The 21,041-nt window shown below is 44.2% G+C and overlaps 9 long non-coding RNA genes across 12 annotated transcripts; all 9 read right to left on the minus strand.

Annotated features, from left to right (window-relative positions):
* Positions 1-51: 51 nt before the first annotated feature.
* Positions 52-825, minus strand: LOC124002405. The gene is made up of 3 exons (XR_006833011.1): positions 761-825; positions 305-388; positions 52-92 (listed from the first exon to the last, which is right to left on the minus strand). It is a non-coding gene; the product is annotated as an uncharacterized LOC124002405 (long non-coding RNA).
* Positions 826-827: 2 nt separating this feature from the next.
* LOC124002406 lies at positions 828-2,106 on the minus strand. Its single transcript, XR_006833012.1, has 3 exons — positions 1,733-2,106; positions 1,005-1,098; positions 828-901 (listed from the first exon to the last, which is right to left on the minus strand). It is a non-coding gene; the product is annotated as an uncharacterized LOC124002406 (long non-coding RNA).
* Positions 2,107-2,116: 10 nt separating this feature from the next.
* On the minus strand, positions 2,117-2,890 carry LOC124002407. Its single transcript, XR_006833013.1, has 3 exons — positions 2,826-2,890; positions 2,370-2,453; positions 2,117-2,157 (listed from the first exon to the last, which is right to left on the minus strand). It is a non-coding gene; the product is annotated as an uncharacterized LOC124002407 (long non-coding RNA).
* Positions 2,891-2,892: 2 nt separating this feature from the next.
* LOC124002408 lies at positions 2,893-4,171 on the minus strand. Its single transcript, XR_006833014.1, has 3 exons — positions 3,798-4,171; positions 3,070-3,163; positions 2,893-2,966 (listed from the first exon to the last, which is right to left on the minus strand). It is a non-coding gene; the product is annotated as an uncharacterized LOC124002408 (long non-coding RNA).
* Positions 4,172-4,181: 10 nt separating this feature from the next.
* Positions 4,182-6,194, minus strand: LOC124002409. 2 transcript variants are annotated; one of them, XR_006833015.1, is made up of 5 exons: positions 5,864-6,194; positions 5,135-5,228; positions 4,890-5,031; positions 4,434-4,517; positions 4,182-4,222 (listed from the first exon to the last, which is right to left on the minus strand). It is a non-coding gene; the product is annotated as an uncharacterized LOC124002409 (long non-coding RNA). The 2 variants fall into 2 exon arrangements; XR_006833016.1 differs by lacking the exon at positions 5,864-6,194 and having other exon boundaries at positions 5,135-5,265.
* Positions 6,195-6,246: 52 nt separating this feature from the next.
* Positions 6,247-7,020, minus strand: LOC124002675. Its single transcript, XR_006833097.1, has 3 exons — positions 6,956-7,020; positions 6,500-6,583; positions 6,247-6,287 (listed from the first exon to the last, which is right to left on the minus strand). It is a non-coding gene; the product is annotated as an uncharacterized LOC124002675 (long non-coding RNA).
* Positions 7,021-7,022: 2 nt separating this feature from the next.
* LOC124002676 lies at positions 7,023-8,259 on the minus strand. Its single transcript, XR_006833098.1, has 3 exons — positions 7,929-8,259; positions 7,200-7,293; positions 7,023-7,096 (listed from the first exon to the last, which is right to left on the minus strand). It is a non-coding gene; the product is annotated as an uncharacterized LOC124002676 (long non-coding RNA).
* Positions 8,260-8,311: 52 nt separating this feature from the next.
* On the minus strand, positions 8,312-10,367 carry LOC124002550. Of its 2 annotated transcripts, XR_006833057.1 has the most exons (5): positions 9,994-10,367; positions 9,266-9,359; positions 9,021-9,162; positions 8,565-8,648; positions 8,312-8,352 (listed from the first exon to the last, which is right to left on the minus strand). It is a non-coding gene; the product is annotated as an uncharacterized LOC124002550 (long non-coding RNA). The 2 variants fall into 2 exon arrangements; XR_006833058.1 differs by lacking the exon at positions 9,994-10,367 and having other exon boundaries at positions 9,266-9,396.
* A 10-nt stretch (positions 10,368-10,377) lies between these two features.
* Positions 10,378-12,208, minus strand: LOC124002551. 2 transcript variants are annotated; one of them, XR_006833059.1, is made up of 5 exons: positions 12,073-12,208; positions 11,332-11,425; positions 11,087-11,228; positions 10,631-10,714; positions 10,378-10,418 (listed from the first exon to the last, which is right to left on the minus strand). It is a non-coding gene; the product is annotated as an uncharacterized LOC124002551 (long non-coding RNA). The 2 variants fall into 2 exon arrangements; XR_006833060.1 differs by lacking the exon at positions 12,073-12,208 and having other exon boundaries at positions 11,332-11,462.
* Between the last annotated feature and the right edge of the window lie 8,833 nt (positions 12,209-21,041).

Genomic DNA, 21,041 nt, shown 5'->3' on the forward strand with positions numbered 1-21,041 from the left:
TGGGTCTATAAATATCTAAGGAAACAAAGAGGAGTCTCCAGCTTCTCCAACCCCCAGGTCCTCCGAACCTCTTCAGGTGCAGAACCAGCACACTGCTCAGAGACAGAGAGGAAGAGAGAGGAACAGACGGACAATGAAACCAGTCAACAAAATAACAGATGAGTGAAATTTGTTCGGTTGTGCTCATCCCTAAGTCCTTCAACCTGCTCAGGAAGGTAACTACTCTTAAAGTCTCAGGGCACAATGACCACTCTTGTCATTAAACACTGCCAGTGTTATGAGAGGTTATAAAGAGGCAACTCACAGAGGCAGTGTGTGGAACTGCTCCACTTTTGAGCTGTAGAGGCCTTTGCAGCCCGCACATGTGAATTCATTCAACCTTTTCGCCCTGGGTTAGAAACAGAAGTATTACAAAATGAGTGATACCACTTCAATAATAAGATACCGTATTCTGAGGCAGTGGGCAGCTTGCCCTGGGTGTTAGTCTCTACACCCAGGGCTAAACCCTACGTGCTGACTTTGAAAGTGAGTGCTAGGCTGCTTAGCAAGGTGCGCTCAGAGCTGAAGTCCAATGAGAGGTGATTATAATCCTCTCTGGTGGACGACTCGCGCCCACAGCTTCAAATTTAGGACAAAGAGAAGAAAAATGCATCGGGTTTCTGTTTCAGGTCTCTGCAATGTTACGCCATGTGTTTTGTAATATTATTTGTAGAAAGATCCTGTTACCAGTAGTTACATTACAACCAATGGGAGCTCTTACCTGGTACATGTGCGCACTGAGACAAGCTGGAACTCCAGCTGGGAAACAGGGCAGGTATAGTTCACCCGAGTGTCTTCAGTATCATTCCCTCCTCCTTCAGCTGGCACAGCACAGCATATTCACAAGTAACTCGTGTGCGTCCTTTGAGAAGAAAGAAAAATACCAAGATAAAATCTAATTATTGAGAGAAAATGAACCCTTGCACAAAGAGTGCATGTTCAGAAGAGAGTAGTGCCTCAGTTACCTGTTGCGTGTCCCCCAGATACTTCAAATCATATCCCGACAAGGAGTACTTGACCTTCCACATGAGGTCTGCTTTTGAGGCCTGGTTTGCGCCACTGTCAGGTAGACCCAAACGGTGCACATCAGACAGACACCCGTAGGGGAGACAGAGAGTAAATTAGCAGCTGACTGGATGGTGTCAACCTATACGGGCTTACGGCTGAAGAGGCAGATGAGTTTATCCAAATATTTTTTATCTAGCCGCACCCCATCATTAGAAATGATTCATTCGATTCAATGCAATTTCACCTTAGAGGACTGACAGTGAAGCAAAACAACAAAAATGTGTTGTTTATTCTCCTAATATATTTGGTTTGGATACTGCTCTCAATTGCAGAGCATTTTAAAAACTACCAAATTTCCCAAACTACATGTGGAATGTTCAGTCGATGAGCATTATATTACGGGCAATGTAGTCATTCTACAGTTTCCAAATTGGCCTACAAATATCTACATCATAATCATCGTGTCATTGTTGTTCCGGCGGGTTATGAAGATTCCGAAGGGAAAAATTGAAATAATTAAATAAATGCAATACACAGCGGAATATGACGTGGTTAGGGAAAGGGTTAGGGTTAGCAAAAATGCTTTCCTAACCGGCTACGAGTGCCGTGAAAAGAGTGTCCCTTCTTTAATTTAAGACCACAAATCGTGGGTGGGGGTGTGTCTGCTTTTGAGCCTTCCCTTTACCTGAGCAGGTTGGAGAAGGGGGAGGAGTTCCAGAGTTGTTCCTGGCGTAGGATTTCCTTTGAGAAGGAAGGCAGGACCAGGAGGCACTGCAGGGTGGCATTTAGGAAGCAAGTGTTGCCAATGTTAGGCAACCTGTGAAGAAGAACCAGCAATCAAATCAGTACACACATGGAGATACAATAACCTAGAAACAGAGAGTGGCCTGTCATAAACCTTCATAACTCTAGAAAGTGCTGGAAATGGCAGCCATCTTGGTCAGGTATAAGTTATTTTGTCATTCTGTGAGTACACAAAGAAGTGGATGTCTTTTAGACCCAGATGACCATAATTCATGGGTCTATAAATATCTAAGGAAACAAAAGAGGAGTCTCCAGCTTCTCCAACCCCCAGGTCCTCCGAACCTCTTCAGGTGCAGAACCAGCACACTGCTCAGAGACAGAGAGGAAGAGAGAGGAACAGACGGACAATGAAACCAGTCAACAAAATAACAGATGAGTGAAATTTGTTCGGTTGTGCTCATCCCTAAGTCCTTCAACCTGCTCAGGAAGGTAACTACTCTTAAAGTCTCAGGGCACAATGACCACTCTTGTCATTAAACACTGCCAGTGTTATGAGAGGTTATAAAGAGGCAACTCACAGAGGCAGTGTGTGGAACTGCTCCACTTTTGAGCTGTAGAGGCCTTTGCAGCCCGCACATGTGAATTCATTCAACCTTTTCGCCCTGGGTTAGAAACAGAAGTATTACAAAATGAGTGATACCACTTCAATAATAAGATACCGTATTCTGAGGCAGTGGGCAGCTTGCCCTGGGTGTTAGTCTCTACACCCAGGGCTAAACCCTACGTGCTGACTTTGAAAGTGAGTGCTAGGCTGCTTAGCAAGGTGCGCTCAGAGCTGAAGTCCAATGAGAGGTGATTATAATCCTCTCTGGTGGACGACTCGCGCCCACAGCTTCAAATTTAGGACAAAGAGAAGAAAAATGCATCGGGTTTCTGTTTCAGGTCTCTGCAATGTTACGCCATGTGTTTTGTAATATTATTTGTAGAAAGATCCTGTTACCAGTAGTTACATTACAACCAATGGGAGCTCTTACCTGGTACATGTGCGCACTGAGACAAGCTGGAACTCCAGCTGGGAAACAGGGCAGGTATAGTTCACCCGAGTGTCTTCAGTATCATTCCCTCCTCCTTCAGCTGGCACAGCACAGCATATTCACAAGTAACTCGTGTGCGTCCTTTGAGAAGAAAGAAAAATACCAAGATAAAATCTAATTATTGAGAGAAAATGAACCCTTGCACAAAGAGTGCATGTTCAGAAGAGAGTAGTGCCTCAGTTACCTGTTGCGTGTCCCCCAGATACTTCAAATCATATCCCGACAAGGAGTACTTGACCTTCCACATGAGGTCTGCTTTTGAGGCCTGGTTTGCGCCACTGTCAGGTAGACCCAAACGGTGCACATCAGACAGACACCCGTAGGGGAGACAGAGAGTAAATTAGCAGCTGACTGGATGGTGTCAACCTATACGGGCTTACGGCTGAAGAGGCAGATGAGTTTATCCAAATATTTTTTTATCTAGCCGCACCCCATCATTAGAAATGATTCATTCGATTCAATGCAATTTCACCTTAGAGGACTGACAGTGAAGCAAAACAACAAAAATGTGTTGTTTATTCTCCTAATATATTTGGTTTGGATACTGCTCTCAATTGCAGAGCATTTTAAAAACTACCAAATTTCCCAAACTACATGTGGAATGTTCAGTCGATGAGCATTATATTACGGGCAATGTAGTCATTCTACAGTTTCCAAATTGGCCTACAAATATCTACATCATAATCATCGTGTCATTGTTGTTCCGGCGGGTTATGAAGATTCGAAGGGAAAAATTGAAATAATTAAATAAATGCAATACACAGCGGAATATGACGTGGTTAGGGAAAGGGTTAGGGTTAGCAAAAATGCTTTCCTAACCGGCTACGAGTGCCGTGAAAAGAGTGTCCCTTCTTTAATTTAAGACCACAAATCGTGGGTGGGGGTGTGTCTGCTTTTGAGCCTTCCCTTTACCTGAGCAGGTTGGAGAAGGGGGAGGAGTTCCAGAGTTGTTCCTGGCGTAGGATTTCCTTTGAGAAGGAAGGCAGGACCAGGAGGCACTGCAGGGTGGCATTTAGGAAGCAAGTGTTGCCAATGTTAGGCAACCTGTGAAGAAGAACCAGCAATCAAATCAGTACACACATGGAGATACAATAACCTAGAAACAGAGAGTGGCCTGTCATAAACCTTCATAACTCTAGAAAGTGCTGGAAATGGCAGCCATCTTGGTCAGGTATAAGTTATTTTGTCATTCTGTGAGTACACAAAGAAGTGGATGTCTTTTAGACCCAGATGACCATAATTCATGGGTCTATAAATATCTAAGGAAACAAAAGAGGAGTCTCCAGCTTCTCCAACCCCCAGGTCCTCCGAACCTCTTCAGGTGCAGAACCAGCACACTGCTCAGAGACAGAGAGGAGAGAGAGGAACAGACGGACAATGAAACCAGTCAACAAAATAACAGATGAGTGAAATTTGTTCGGTTGTGCTCATCCCTAAGTCCTTCAACCTGCTCAGGAAGGTAACTACTCTTAAAGTCTCAGGGCACAATGACCACTCTTGTCATTAAACACTGCCAGTGTTATGAGAGGTTATAAAGAGGCAACTCACAGAGGCAGTGTGTGGAACTGCTCCACTTTTGAGCTGTAGAGGCCTTTGCAGCCCGCACATGTGAATTCATTCAACCTTTTCGCCCTGGGTTAGAAACAGAAGTATTACAAAATGAGTGATACCACTTCAATAATAAGATACCGTATTCTGAGGCAGTGGGCAGCTTGCCCTGGGTGTTAGTCTCTACACCCAGGGCTAAACCCTACGTGCTGACTTTGAAAGTGAGTGCTAGGCTGCTTAGCAAGGTGCGCTCAGAGCTGAAGTCCAATGAGAGGTGATTATAATCCTCTCTGGTGGACGACTCGCGCCCACAGCTTCAAATTTAGGACAAAGAGAAGAAAAATGCATCGGGTTTCTGTTTCAGGTCTCTGCAATGTTACGCCATGTGTTTTGTAATATTATTTGTAGAAAGATCCTGTTACCAGTAGTTACATTACAACCAATGGGAGCTCTTACCTGGTACATGTGCGCACTGAGACAAGCTGGAACTCCAGCTGGGAAACAGGGCAGGTATAGTTCACCCCGAGTGTCTTCAGTATCATTCCCTCCTCCTTCAGCTGGCACAGCACAGCATATTCACAAGTAACTCGTGTGCGTCCTTTGAGAAGAAAGAAAAATACCAAGATAAAATCTAATTATTGAGAGAAAATGAACCCTTGCACAAAGAGTGCATGTTCAGAAGAGAGTAGTGCCTCAGTTACCTGTTGCGTGTCCCCCAGATACTTCAAATCATATCCCGACAAGGAGTACTTGACCTTCCACATGAGGTCTGCTTTTGAGGCCTGGTTTGCGCCACTGTCAGGTAGACCCAAACGGTGCACATCAGACAGACACCCGTAGGGGAGACAGAGAGTAAATTAGCAGCTGACTGGATGGTGTCAACCTATACGGGCTTACGGCTGAAGAGGCAGATGAGTTTATCCAAATATTTTTTTATCTAGCCGCACCCCATCATTAGAAATGATTCATTCGATTCAATGCAATTTCACCTTAGAGGACTGACAGTGAAGCAAAACAACAAAAATGTGTTGTTTATTCTCCTAATATATTTGGTTTGGATACTGCTCTCAATTGCAGAGCATTTTAAAAACTACCAAATTTCCCAAACTACATGTGGAATGTTCAGTCGATGAGCATTATATTACGGGCAATGTAGTCATTCTACAGTTTCCAAATTGGCCTACAAATATCTACATCATAATCATCGTGTCATTGTTGTTCCGGCGGGTTATGAAGATTCCGAAGGGAAAAATTGAAATAATTAAATAAATGCAATACACAGCGGAATATGACGTGGTTAGGGAAAGGGTTAGGGTTAGCAAAAATGCTTTCCTAACCGGCTACGAGTGCCGTGAAAAGAGTGTCCCTTCTTTAATTTAAGACCACAAATCGTGGGTGGGGGTGTGTCTGCTTTTGAGCCTTCCCTTTACCTGAGCAGGTTGGAGAAGGGGGAGGAGTTCCAGAGTTGTTCCTGGCGTAGGATTTCCTTTGAGAAGGAAGGCAGGACCAGGAGGCACTGCAGGGTGGCATTTAGGAAGCAAGTGTTGCCAATGTTAGGCAACCTGTGAAGAAGAACCAGCAATCAAATCAGTACACACATGGAGATACAATAACCTAGAAACAGAGAGTGGCCTGTCATAAACCTTCATAACTCTAGAAAGTGCTGGAAATGGCAGCCATCTTGGTCAGGTATAAGTTATTTTGTCATTCTGTGAGTACACAAAGAAGTGGATGTCTTTTAGACCCAGATGACCATAATTCATGGGTCTATAAATATCTAAGGAAACAAAGAGGAGTCTCCAGCTTCTCCAACCCCCAGGTCCTCCGAACCTCTTCAGGTGCAGAACCAGCACACTGCTCAGAGACAGAGAGGAAGAGAGAGGAACAGACGGACAATGAAACCAGTCAACAAAATAACAGATGAGTGAAATTTGTTCGGTTGTGCTCATCCCTAAGTCCTTCAACCTGCTCAGGAAGGTAACTACTCTTAAAGTCTCAGGGCACAATGACCACTCTTGTCATTAAACACTGCCAGTGTTATGAGAGGTTATAAAGAGGCAACTCACAGAGGCAGTGTGTGGAACTGCTCCACTTTTGAGCTGTAGAGGCCTTTGCAGCCCGCACATGTGAATTCATTCAACCTTTTCGCCCTGGGTTAGAAACAGAAGTATTACAAAATGAGTGATACCACTTCAATAATAAGATACCGTATTCTGAGGCAGTGGGCAGCTTGCCCTGGGTGTTAGTCTCTACACCCAGGGCTAAACCCTACGTGCTGACTTTGAAAGTGAGTGCTAGGCTGCTTAGCAAGGTGCGCTCAGAGCTGAAGTCCAATGAGAGGTGATTATAATCCTCTCTGGTGGACGACTCGCGCCCACAGCTTCAAATTTAGGACAAAGAGAAGAAAAATGCATCGGGTTTCTGTTTCAGGTCTCTGCAATGTTACGCCATGTGTTTTGTAATATTATTTGTAGAAAGATCCTGTTACCAGTAGTTACATTACAACCAATGGGAGCTCTTACCTGGTACATGTGCGCACTGAGACAAGCTGGAACTCCAGCTGGGAAACAGGGCAGGTATAGTTCACCCGAGTGTCTTCAGTATCATTCCCTCCTCCTTCAGCTGGCACAGCACAGCATATTCACAAGTAACTCGTGTGCGTCCTTTGAGAAGAAAGAAAAATACCAAGATAAAATCTAATTATTGAGAGAAAATGAACCCTTGCACAAAGAGTGCATGTTCAGAAGAGAGTAGTGCCTCAGTTACCTGTTGCGTGTCCCCCAGATACTTCAAATCATATCCCGACAAGGAGTACTTGACCTTCCACATGAGGTCTGCTTTTGAGGCCTGGTTTGCGCCACTGTCAGGTAGACCCAAACGGTGCACATCAGACAGACACCCGTAGGGGAGACAGAGAGTAAATTAGCAGCTGACTGGATGGTGTCAACCTATACAGGCTTACGGCTGAAGAGGCAGATGAGTTTATCCAAATATTTTTTTATCTAGCCGCACCCCATCATTAGAAATGATTCATTCGATTCAATGCAATTTCACCTTAGAGGACTGACAGTGAAGCAAAACAACAAAAATGTGTTGTTTATTCTCCTAATATATTTGGTTTGGATACTGCTCTCAATTGCAGAGCATTTTAAAAACTACCAAATTTCCCAAACTACATGTGGAATGTTCAGTCGATGAGCATTATATTACGGGCAATGTAGTCATTCTACAGTTTCCAAATTGGCCTACAAATATCTACATCATAATCATCGTGTCATTGTTGTTCCGGCGGGTTATGAAGATTCCGAAGGGAAAAATTGAAATAATTAAATAAATGCAATACACAGCGGAATATGACGTGGTTAGGGAAAGGGTTAGGGTTAGCAAAAATGCTTTCCTAACCGGCTACGAGTGCCGTGAAAAGAGTGTCCCTTCTTTAATTTAAGACCACAAATCGTGGGTGGGGGTGTGTCTGCTTTTGAGCCTTCCCTTTACCTGAGCAGGTTGGAGAAGGGGGAGGAGTTCCAGAGTTGTTCCTGGCGTAGGATTTCCTTTGAGAAGGAAGGCAGGACCAGGAGGCACTGCAGGGTGGCATTTAGGAAGCAAGTGTTGCCAATGTTAGGCAACCTGTGAAGAAGAACCAGCAATCAAATCAGTACACACATGGAGATACAATAACCTAGAAACAGAGAGTGGCCTGTCATAAACCTTCATAACTCTAGAAAGTGCTGGAAATGGCAGCCATCTTGGTCAGGTATAAGTTATTTTGTCATTCTGTGAGTACACAAAGAAGTGGATGTCTTTTAGACCCAGATGACCATAATTCATGGGTCTATAAATATCTAAGGAAACAAAGAGGAGTCTCCAGCTTCTCCAACCCCCAGGTCCTCCGAACCTCTTCAGGTGCAGAACCAGCACACTGCTCAGAGACAGAGAGGAAGAGAGAGGAACAGACGGACAATGAAACCAGTCAACAAAATAACAGATGAGTGAAATTTGTTCGGTTGTGCTCATCCCTAAGTCCTTCAACCTGCTCAGGAAGGTAACTACTCTTAAAGTCTCAGGGCACAATGACCACTCTTGTCATTAAACACTGCCAGTGTTATGAGAGGTTATAAAGAGGCAACTCACAGAGGCAGTGTGTGGAACTGCTCCACTTTTGAGCTGTAGAGGCCTTTGCAGCCCGCACATGTGAATTCATTCAACCTTTTCGCCCTGGGTTAGAAACAGAAGTATTACAAAATGAGTGATACCACTTCAATAATAAGATACCGTATTCTGAGGCAGTGGGCAGCTTGCCCTGGGTGTTAGTCTCTACACCCAGGGCTAAACCCTACGTGCTGACTTTGAAAGTGAGTGCTAGGCTGCTTAGCAAGGTGCGCTCAGAGCTGAAGTCCAATGAGAGGTGATTATAATCCTCTCTGGTGGACGACTCGCGCCCACAGCTTCAAATTTAGGACAAAGAGAAGAAAAATGCATCGGGTTTCTGTTTCAGGTCTCTGCAATGTTACGCCATGTGTTTTGTAATATTATTTGTAGAAAGATCCTGTTACCAGTAGTTACATTACAACCAATGGGAGCTCTTACCTGGTACATGTGCGCACTGAGACAAGCTGGAACTCCAGCTGGGAAACAGGGCAGGTATAGTTCACCCCGAGTGTCTTCAGTATCATTCCCTCCTCCTTCAGCTGGCACAGCACAGCATATTCACAAGTAACTCGTGTGCGTCCTTTGAGAAGAAAGAAAAATACCAAGATAAAATCTAATTATTGAGAGAAAATGAACCCTTGCACAAAGAGTGCATGTTCAGAAGAGAGTAGTGCCTCAGTTACCTGTTGCGTGTCCCCCAGATACTTCAAATCATATCCCGACAAGGAGTACTTGACCTTCCACATGAGGTCTGCTTTTGAGGCCTGGTTTGCGCCACTGTCAGGTAGACCCAAACGGTGCACATCAGACAGACACCCGTAGGGGAGACAGAGAGTAAATTAGCAGCTGACTGGATGGTGTCAACCTATACGGGCTTACGGCTGAAGAGGCAGATTAGTTTATCCAAATATTTTTTATCTAGCCGCACCCCATCATTAGAAATGATTCATTCGATTCAATGCAATTTCACCTTAGAGGACTGACAGTGAAGCAAAACAACAAAAATGTGTTGTTTATTCTCCTAATATATTTGGTTTGGATACTGCTCTCAATTGCAGAGCATTTTAAAAACTACCAAATTTCCCAAACTACATGTGGAATGTTCAGTCGATGAGCATTATATTACGGGCAATGTAGTCATTCTACAGTTTCCAAATTGGCCTACAAATATCTACATCATAATCATCGTGTCATTGTTGTTCCGGCGGGTTATGAAGATTCCGAAGGGAAAAATTGAAATAATTAAATAAATGCAATACACAGCGGAATATGACGTGGTTAGGGAAAGGGTTAGGGTTAGCAAAAATGCTTTCCTAACCGGCTACGAGTGCCGTGAAAAGAGTGTCCCTTCTTTAATTTAAGACCACAAATCGTGGGTGGGGGTGTGTCTGCTTTTGAGCCTTCCCTTTACCTGAGCAGGTTGGAGAAGGGGGAGGAGTTCCAGAGTTGTTCCTGGCGTAGGATTTCCTTTGAGAAGGAAGGCAGGACCAGGAGGCACTGCAGGGTGGCATTTAGGAAGCAAGTGTTGCCAATGTTAGGCAACCTGTGAAGAAGAACCAGCAATCAAATCAGTACACACATGGAGATACAATAACCTAGAAACAGAGAGTGGCCTGTCATAAACCTTCATAACTCTAGAAAGTGCTGGAAATGGCAGCCATCTTGGTCAGGTATAAGTTATTTTGTCATTCTGTGAGTACACAAAGAAGTGGATGTCTTTTAGACCCAGATGACCATAATTCATGGGTCTATAAATATCTAAGGAAACAAAAGAGGAGTCTCCAGCTTCTCCAACCCCCAGGTCCTCCGAACCTCTTCAGGTGCAGAACCAGCACACTGCTCAGAGACAGAGAGGAAGAGAGAGGAACAGACGGACAATGAAACCAGTCAACAAAATAACAGATGAGTGAAATTTGTTCGGTTGTGCTCATCCCTAAGTCCTTCAACCTGCTCAGGAAGGTAACTACTCTTAAAGTCTCAGGGCACAATGACCACTCTTGTCATTAAACACTGCCAGTGTTATGAGAGGTTATAAAGAGGCAACTCACAGAGGCAGTGTGTGGAACTGCTCCACTTTTGAGCTGTAGAGGCCTTTGCAGCCCGCACATGTGAATTCATTCAACCTTTTCGCCCTGGGTTAGAAACAGAAGTATTACAAAATGAGTGATACCACTTCAATAATAAGATACCGTATTCTGAGGCAGTGGGCAGCTTGCCCTGGGTGTTAGTCTCTACACCCAGGGCTAAACCCTACGTGCTGACTTTGAAAGTGAGTGCTAGGCTGCTTAGCAAGGTGCGCTCAGAGCTGAAGTCCAATGAGAGGTGATTATAATCCTCTCTGGTGGACGACTCGCGCCCACAGCTTCAAATTTAGGACAAAGAGAAGAAAAATGCATCGGGTTTCTGTTTCAGGTCTCTGCAATGTTACGCCATGTGTTTTGTAATATTATTTGTAGAAAGATCCTGTTACCAGTAGTTACATTACAACCAATGGGAGCTCTTACCTGGTACATGTGCGCACTGAGACAAGCTGGAACTCCAGCTGGGAAACAGGGCAGGTATAGTTCACCCCGAGTGTCTTCAGTATCATTCCCTCCTCCTTCAGCTGGCACAGCACAGCATATTCACAAGTAACTCGTGTGCGTCCTTTGAGAAGAAAGAAAAATACCAAGATAAAATCTAATTATTGAGAGAAAATGAACCCTTGCACAAAGAGTGCATGTTCAGAAGAGAGTAGTGCCTCAGTTACCTGTTGCGTGTCCCCCAGATACTTCAAATCATATCCCGACAAGGAGTACTTGACCTTCCACATGAGGTCTGCTTTTGAGGCCTGGTTTGCGCCACTGTCAGGTAGACCCAAACGGTGCACATCAGACAGACACCCGTAGGGGAGACAGAGAGTAAATTAGCAGCTGACTGGATGGTGTCAACCTATACGGGCTTACGGCTGAAGAGGCAGATTAGTTTATCCAAATATTTTTTATCTAGCCGCACCCCATCATTAGAAATGATTCATTCGATTCAATGCAATTTCACCTTAGAGGACTGACAGTGAAGCAAAACAACAAAAATGTGTTGTTTATTCTCCTAATATATTTGGTTTGGATACTGCTCTCAATTGCAGAGCATTTTAAAAACTACCAAATTTCCCAAACTACATGTGGAATGTTCAGTCGATGAGCATTATATTACGGGCAATGTAGTCATTCTACGGTTTCCAAATTGGCCTACAAATATCTACATCATAATCATCGTGTCATTGTTGTTCCGGCGGGTTATGAAGATTCCGAAGGAGAAAAACAAAACAAAAAATTGAAATAATTAAATAAATGCAATACACAGCGGAATATGACGTGGTTAGGGAAAGGGTTAGGGTTAGCAAAAATGCTTTCCTAACCGGCTACGAGTGCCGTGAAAAGAGTGTCCCTTCTTTAATTTAAGACCACAAATCGTGGGTGGGGGTGTGTCTGCTTTTGAGCCTTCCCTTTACCTGAGCAGGTTGGAGAAGGGGGAGGAGTTCCAGAGTTGTTCCTGGCGTAGGATTTCCTTTGAGAAGGAAGGCAGGACCAGGAGGCACTGCAGGGTGGCATTTAGGAAGCAAGTGTTGCCAATGTTAGGCAACCTGTGAAGAAGAACCAGCAATCAGTACACACATGGAGATACAATAACCTAGAAACACAGAGTGGCCTGTCATAAACCTTCATAACTCTAGAAACTGCTGGAAATGGCAGCCATCTTGGTCAGGTATAAGTTATTTTGTCATTCTGTGTCTCCCCCATTCTCCTCTGGCCCCCTGGGTCTCCTTTGACCCTCTGGTGGCTGAGCTGGCCCTGTGAAGTCTGGCACCTGAGAATGGCCTCTTGGGCTAGAATGGTCCTGAAGAGACAGAGGTCTGAAGGAAGGAGAGAACAGGTCTAAATCCTCCAAATCAGAGATAGTATCACTCTACACAATCTCTCTCTCTCTTAAACACTAAACTGGACTAGAGTGGTCCTGAAGAGACAGAGGTCTGAAGGAAGGAGAGGAACAGGTGTAAAGCTTCCAAAGCAGAGATAGTATCACTCTACACAGTATCTCTTAAATACTATACTGTACTATAAACACAGTCCAAGTAGTGCATGTATGTATTGATGTCCATATAAATGCAGTGTACTAAGTAGACCAGGGCAATAGGTTAGAACTCTACAATATGTGATTAGAAGAGCCTAAAACTACAGTTTGAGTAAAATAACTTTCTAGGACTGTGTTATCAAGTGTCTCAGAGTAGGAGTTTGATCTAGGATCAGTTTTGCCTTTAATCTTGGAACTACCCATCCCAGATCCGGGATAATTGTCATCAACTATGTTGATAAAAGGTTATGTAGAAGGGTGAGCCGGTTAAGGATCGATTCAGACAAGGTGGTAAAATTGTACTACAAGCGACAGTTTATTCAGAGTGAGAATATCTGGTACACGTAAATACGGCTCTCCCGTTCGCTCGCACAGAACAGCAGGAAAAGAGAAAGAGTGAACCGTTACAATACAATTTATACAAAACCAAAAGTAGGTTGATCCTGGGAGATCGGATCTTTGGATTGGTTCAGCTGGGGTGTAGTCTGTAGTCTTCCGCCATTGGCTCAGCTGGGCCGTCCGTCACTCTAGAATCCCGCCGTCACATCCGTTCAGCTAAAGGAGACTGTGTGTGTGCGCTGGTTTGGCAGTCAGTGTGTAATGTGGGAGCTATCCTGTAGGGGACCCCACAGGCTTTACTGTGAGTTGTAGCCATGTATTTAGCAGTAGGCTGATCACTTGCATAAGAGAATAGCAATTCTTTACAACTACACTAATTAGCATAGCGCAACGGTCAAATAATCTTACTAGAAAATATTCATATTCATGAAATCACAAGTGAAATATAGTGAAACACAGCTTAGCCTTTCGTTAATGACCCTGTCATCTCAGATTTTGAAATTATGCTTTACAGCGACAGCAAGACAAGCGTTTGTTTAAGTTTATCGATAGCCTAGCATAGCGTTATGTCCAGCTAGCAGCAGGAAACTTGGTCACGAAAATCAGAAAAGCAATCAAATTAATCATTTACCTTTGATGATCTTTGGATGTTTTCACTCACGAGACTCCACAGCAAATGTTCCTTTTGTTCCATAAAGATTATTTTTATACCCAAAATACCTCTTTTGTTTGTCACGATATGTTCAGAAATCCACCGGAAATAGCGGTCACGGCAACGCCGAATGAAATCCATAATATCGACAGGCAAACGTGTTTTATAATCAATCATCAAGGTGTTTTTCAAATATCTATTCGATAAAACACTGCTCAAAAGAATAAAGGGAACGCTAAATAACACATCCTAGATCTGAATGAATGAATGAAATATTTTTATTAAATACTTTTTTCTTTACATAGTTGAATGTGCTGGCAACAAAATCACACAAAAATGATCAATGGTCAAATGTATCAACCCATGGAGGTCTGGATTTGGAGTCACTCAAAATTAAAGTGGAAAACCACACTACAGGCTGATCCAACATTGATTTATTGTCCTTAAAACAAGTCAAAATGGGGCTCAGTAGTGTGTGTGGCATCCACATGCCTGTATGAGATCCCTACAATGCCTGTATGAGATCCCTACAATGCCTGGGCATGCTCCTGATGAGGTGGTGGACGGTCTCCTGAGGGATCTCCTCCCAGACCTGGACTAAAGCATCCGCCAACTCCTGGACAGTCTGTGTGCAACGTGGCGTTGGTGGATGGAGCTAGACATGATGTCCCAGATGTGCTCAATTGGATTCAGGTCTGGGGAACGGGCGGGCCAGTCCATAGCATCAATGCCTTCCTCTTGCAGGAACTGCTGACACACTCCAGACACATGAGGTCTAGCATTGTCTTGCATTTGGAGGAACCCAGGGCCAACCACACCAGCATATGGTCTCACAAGGGGTCTGAGGATCTCATCTCGGTACCTAATGGCAGTCAGGCTACCTCTGGCGAGCACATGGAGGGCTGTGCGGCCCCCCAAAGAAATGCCACCCCACACCATGACTGACCCCCGCCAAACCGGTCATGCTGGAGGATGTTGCAGGCAGTAGAACATTCTCCACGGCGTCTCCAGACTGTCACGTCTGTCACATGTGCTCAGTGTGAACCTGCTTTCATCTGTGAAGAGCGCAGGGCGCCAGTGGTGAATTTGCCAATCTTGGTGTTCTCTGGCAAATGCTAAACGTCCTGCACGGTGGACGCTAAACCCCCACCTGTGGACGTCGGGCCTTCATACCACCCTCATGGAGTCTGTTTCTGACCGTTTGAACAGACACATGCACATTTGTGGCCTGCTGGAGGTCATTTTGCAGTGCTCCTCATTGCACAAAGGCGGAGGTAGCGGTCCTGCTGCTGGGTTGTTGCCCTCCTAGGGCCTCCTGCACGTCTCCTGATGTACTGGCCTGTCTCCCGGTAGCGCCTCCATGCTCTGGACACTACGCTGACAGACACCGCAAACCTTCTTGCCACAGCTCGTATTGATGTTCCATTCTGGATGAGCTGCACTACCTGAGCCACTTGTGTGGGTTGTAGACTCTGTCTCATGCTACCACTAGAGTGAAAGCACCGCCAGCATTCAAAAGTGACCAAAACATCAGCCAGGAAGCATAGGAACTGAGAAGTGGTCTGTAGTCACCACCTGCAGAACCACTCCTTTATTGGGGGTGTCTTGCTAATTGCCTATAATTTCCACCTGTTGTCTATTCCATTCCACAGCATGTGAAATGTATTGTCAATCAGTGTTGCTTCCTAAGTGGACAGTTTGATTTCACAGAAGTGTGATTGACTTGGAGTTACATTGTGTTGTTTAAGTGTTTCCTTTATTTTTTTGAGCAGTGTATATCAACCGGAACAGTTGGCTTTTCAGTAGTGTTGATGTTCAAATACTGGAGAGTTGAGACCAAATCATGGACGCTGGACAGAGTGGATTTCAGTTGTAACAAAAGGCAGTTTTAATGAGTCAAAGATATCTTGTCCCGCAGTTTTACGTGCACGGATCTAGTTCATATAACTCGGCAAGGAGTCAGGTGAAAAAGAGGCCTTATACAAAGGTTACATTCATTTTTATACATAGAATAAAGTAGGTAGATTCTTGTCGTGACGCCTTCTGAATGGTCCCGTAGGGTTGGAGGCGGACCCGCTCTAGCCAGAGTAGAAGCCCCCATTGGTGCACAGCAGTCTTCTGTTCTGGGCACCCGACCAGTAGAAGGGGCGAAGAGTGTTTATTCTAGATGTTTGTGTCAGGGGTTCGTGAGGTAGAGGGGCAGTTTTTATGGCTGGGTGTATGTGTTCATGCGATGGAATGTGTTGATAATGGGATATGTAGATAGGGCGAGTCGGTCAAGGATCGATTCGGACAAGGTGGTCAATTATATGACATGCGACAGGTTTATTCAGAGTAAAGATATCTGGTACAACGTATACGGGCTCTTTCATTTGGCTCACAAGGAACCAGCAGAAAGAAGCCCCGAACCAGCAGATAAGAAGCCCCGATAGATGTTGATTATGTAATTCCACAATATTAGTATAGTTCAAACCTCATAATATAACTACACACAGAATTTTACGTTAATAGAGTTTAACACCTTTTCCAACAGTCATGCACACCCCCCAATATTCTATGATATAACTCTCATCAGCAGCCTGCGATTTTTTCAACATTCTCACCGGTACCAGCTCCAAATGAAATACCTAATGTACCACACTCGCTTGGTCCCCGACCTCATTCATACCGATATTAGTCCCCGACTGACTATCAAACGTATTTCATGCACACGATTTGAGTCTCACAAATCTTCATTTACGCCAGTAAACTTCAATTTACAGCAGACACACACAAATCTTCATTCTCCCCAGCAAGCAGACCAGTAGGAGTTGCAATAGCCCCACCTTCTGTCCATACTCTGTACAGCTTCTCACCCAGTCTCCTCCACTCATTTCCCTCTCTGCCTTTATTTAAATCTAGAGTGGACTTCAGCGTTCTCAACACCTTTTCCATTTCCAACGATATTCCATGTACACTACAATACTGCCAACAACCCATGCCTTTACTGAAACCCAAGTGATACCCTTTCCCTACGGCTAAATCGGCCTCAAGTCCGAGTATTCAATTTAAATATCCGTCATTCACACTTGGCCCTGCCTCCTACAACCCATCATTCATACACGTGGTAAGTGATCTCTGTTATCACCTACCAACCAGGCATACTAGTACATCCCATACACAATGCACCATTAAGTATGGTTGATCAATAATAAAATTGCAGTTGCCAATGGAGATATTACTTTCTCAACTATTATCTCACACATCATAATAGTTTAAATTTAGTAACTTACATCAAACAGGTGTCTCACAAAACTAAATTTGGATAACTCCAATGTGCAGAACTTTAGTTTTTCACAACAGGTGTCTGCTTACCCTTTTTAGTTGACCGGTCAGGATTTGTGAGACACACCGTCCGACGACAGTACTGGCCAATCGGCTGGCACACCAATGTCCAGCGATGTCTTTTTACCAGATCACGTCGGGGTCACCATTTGTCATGTATTGTATGTTTTAGTAAATATATCAAACGTATCTAAAACCCAAAACAGGGTACGCGGCAGTAATACAAAACTGGTTATCTATTAAAGTTTACACACGGGACACACAGCTCCTCCGTGGAATAAAATGATTTAATTTACCTCCTTGACCGTACACAACGCGTCAACAGGACACACGGTGCACACAGCTCTTCCGTGGAATCAAATGATTTTAAAAAAATTTTTTAAATACAGGGCACACAGCTCTTCCGTATTCTCTAATTATTCGACACGGGGTACACAACTCTTCCGTGGAAATGTAATTTTTAAATACAGGGCACACAGCTCTTCCGTATTCTCTAATTATTCGACACAGGGTACACAACTCTTCCGTGGAAATTTAATTTTTAAATACAGGGCACACAGCTCTTCCGTATTCTCTAATTATTCGACACGGGGTACACAACTCTTCCGTGGAAATTTAATTAAATCTATCCCCTACTGTATTACGGCCGCTACCGGGTTTAATGGATAGATTTAATACCACATATTTTTACTTCACCATCGTTAACTTGTCATTCGTGTATATACATTTAGTCAAGAATTCATACTCACTCGGTCATACTGATCAAAATTTGGATAGACTATACGACAATATGCAAAGTTTGATTTAACAGGTTTTGCTTACCTTGTTTAAGGTCGACCCTTGTGATCAGTTTCCCGAGTTGAGCAGAATTGTTGTCCTCCCCCCGAATGTCTTCACCTGTCCTCCGTGAACCGTCCCTTCACCAACTCGCCCCCCCACACCCACATCTACCACTCTGGACTGGGTCGTTAGTTAACCATCCTCTGCTACCATTTTTGTTGATAATGGGATATGTAGATAGGGCGAGTCGGTCAAGGATCGATTCGGACAAGGTGGTCAATTATATGACAAGCGACAGGTTTATTCAGAGTAAAGATATCTGGTACAACGTATACGGGCTCTTTCATTTGGCTCACAAGGAACCAGCAGAAAGAAGCCCCGATAACAGATTGCAAGCCTGTTATGTACAGTACAGAAAGTAGGTTGAGTCTGGAAGTCACGGTCTTTTGGTTGGCCACAGTTGAGGTGTTGTCTTCTTGGATTGGTCCTGTTGAACCGTCTGTCGTTCCTCCGGGTCTCGTCGGGCTGTTCTCAGTCACACAATGTTCGGCTAGGAAGGAGATTGTGTGTGTGCTTGTGTCTGCAAGTCAAGGCTGTGTCTCTTCCTCCCAATGTGTGGGTGTATGTGTTATCTGTGTGTCCTCGGCAGTTAGTGTGTGTGTGTGTGTGTGTGTGTGTGTGTGTGTGTGTGTGTGTGTGTGTGTGTGTGTGTGTGTGTGTGTGTGTGTGTGTGTGTGTGTGTGTGTGTGTGTGTGTGTGTGTGTGTGTGTGTGTGTGTGTGTGTGTGTGTGTGTGTGTGTGTGGGAGCTATCCTGTAGGGGACCCAACATGCTTTACTGTGAAAATACGTTGCTATGTGTTGTCTCAGTTATAACAATGCAATAGCAGTAATGTCACCTACATAAGAATTAGCAGTCCTCTACAAATGTCTTTGTTTCCTGGGGTCGGGAGTGTTAATAATTAGATATGTAGATGGGTGAGCCGGTCAAGGATCGATTCAGACAAAGTGGTAAATTGTTATGACAAGCGACAGTTTATTCAGAGTGAAGATATCTAGTACAGCGTAATTACGGCTCTCCCGTTCGCTCGCACAGAACAGCAGGAAAAGAGGCCGTTAAGAATCAGTACAGCCCTAATATACGGCACAGAAAGTAGGTTGATTCTGGAAGATCGGATCTTTGGATTGGTTCAGCTGGGGTGTAGTCTGTAGTCTTCCGCCATTGGCTCAGTTGTCTGTCCGTCATCGTAGAATCCTCTTCGGGCACACAGTGTTCGGCTAAAAGGGAGATTATGTGTGTAATGTGGGAGCTATCCTGTAGGGGACCCCACAGGCTTTACTGTGAGTTGTAGCCATGTATTTAGCAGTAGGCTGGTCACTTGCATAAGAAATAGCAATTCTTTACTGGAGACAACAAAGCTGAGGAGATAGTGTTAGGGAGGTAGTTTTATTGCTGGCTGTGTGAGCTAGTTCCTGTTTTAGCAGGGGTATGTAAGATGACTTGAGTCAGGCGGATTAGCTTAGCGCTGAATAATATATGAGCTATGTGTATGAATATTTATATAACAAATCCCCCTCTTCACGTCTATTAGACCTGAAAACTATAGTGCAATGGTGGTGGTTGCATTCGTGGGTATACATAAGGTGGTGCTCCTAACCTTGTCTGGTGTGCATGGTGGGTCTGTAGGTGTATTGCTACATTTGGGACGAGTGTGATTGGAGGGAGTGATATCAGGAACGGAGTTAGGGACATGGGTAGGGGTAAGTGTACGTGATGTGGCAGGGTGAAATAGTTGTTCAATTAACCATGTGAAAGTGCCCAGGGACACCCCAAATATCAGTAAGAATATCACAAATAAGGGGCCAGATATCCCCAGCCTCACCCAGGGAGGGAAAAATGTCCCTCTAACTGGGCGAGGTTCCTTTTTCAGGGGAGGCGGAGTTTGATGATGCATCACCTGAGTAAGGAGTGTCCTCATTTGGAATCGAATTTAGGCCGCTCAAATCAGCTCTGACTTCAGTCAGTGTTCTGGAAGGAGTTGGGGCTGGGGTGCAATGTTTAAGGTGGTGCCAAGGTGCGCCTGATTTACCTTTGACCTGGACTGAGTGTGAAGTAACCTCCTTCACTTCGTACGGTCCAGTCCACCTGGGTTCCAGCCACTTTCTCTCGTGGACTTTAACCCTCGCCCAGTCACCAACCTTTACCTTCAGTGGTGGCGTGTCCCCCGGCAGCTCCCCCCCCCTGGACCTTGTGTATCTTGGTAGAGAGTGCTGCAGAGAGAACCGTCAGTTTTTTTCACATAATCAGACATTACAATTTGTTGTACATCAAGAGTGGGCATATGACCTCCCTCCCTTGGTGGACCAGGCATGACTCTTACCAGTCACTTTTGCTATCTTAGCTTTCAAAATCTGATTTAGCGTTCCACCAGACCTTGGGACCGGGGGGTGGTACACAGAACCAAATCTGTGTGTTATGTAAAGGTGAGCCATTTTCTGATCTGATTTGTCTTTAGTTGCCATACCTGGGTATTAGTTTGGTTTGTAGCCACTTAACCTGTTACTCATACCCCCTACTTTTTCGAACATTCTGTTAAAAAACGCGCAACATTTCAGCGCCCTGCTGCTCATGCAAGGAATATAGTATATGCATATGATTAGTATGTGTGGAGAGAAAACACTCAGACGTTTATAAAACTGGTTAAATCACGGCTGTGACTATAACAGAACGTGTGTTTCATCGAAAAGTGCATGAAAATCTGATCACTGAAAATTGAAAAATATATCCATGCGTGACTTGAACCCATTGATAAAGGTGAACCACATTTAATGGGGCCGAGGTTGCAATACAATACCTACAGCTTCCACACGTTGTCTAGAGTCTTGTCATTTGCCTACTATTTGTTTCTTGGTCAAACAGACGCAAGGCAGCGCATTTATTTTGGTTGAGATTTACCCAGACATTATTTCCAGACGGACAGCTAAAGAATATACTTCGCCTCGTGATCGCTTATTAACGTTTACTAATACCTAAAGTTGCATTACAAAAGTATTTCGAAGTGTTTTGTGAAAGTTTATCGTCGACTTTTTTAATTTAAAAAAATGACGTTACGTTATAAGACGCTATTTTTTCCGTTTATCACACAGTCTTCATAGATCGATATCTAGGCTATATATGGACCGATTTAATCGAAAGAAAGAACCAATAGTGATTATGGGACATCTAGGAGTGCCAACAAAGAAGATGCTCAAAGGT

The sequence above is a fragment of the Oncorhynchus gorbuscha genome, linkage group LG18, assembly GCF_021184085.1.
Source record: "Oncorhynchus gorbuscha isolate QuinsamMale2020 ecotype Even-year linkage group LG18, OgorEven_v1.0, whole genome shotgun sequence".
Classification (NCBI taxonomy): domain Eukaryota; kingdom Metazoa; phylum Chordata; class Actinopteri; order Salmoniformes; family Salmonidae; genus Oncorhynchus; species Oncorhynchus gorbuscha.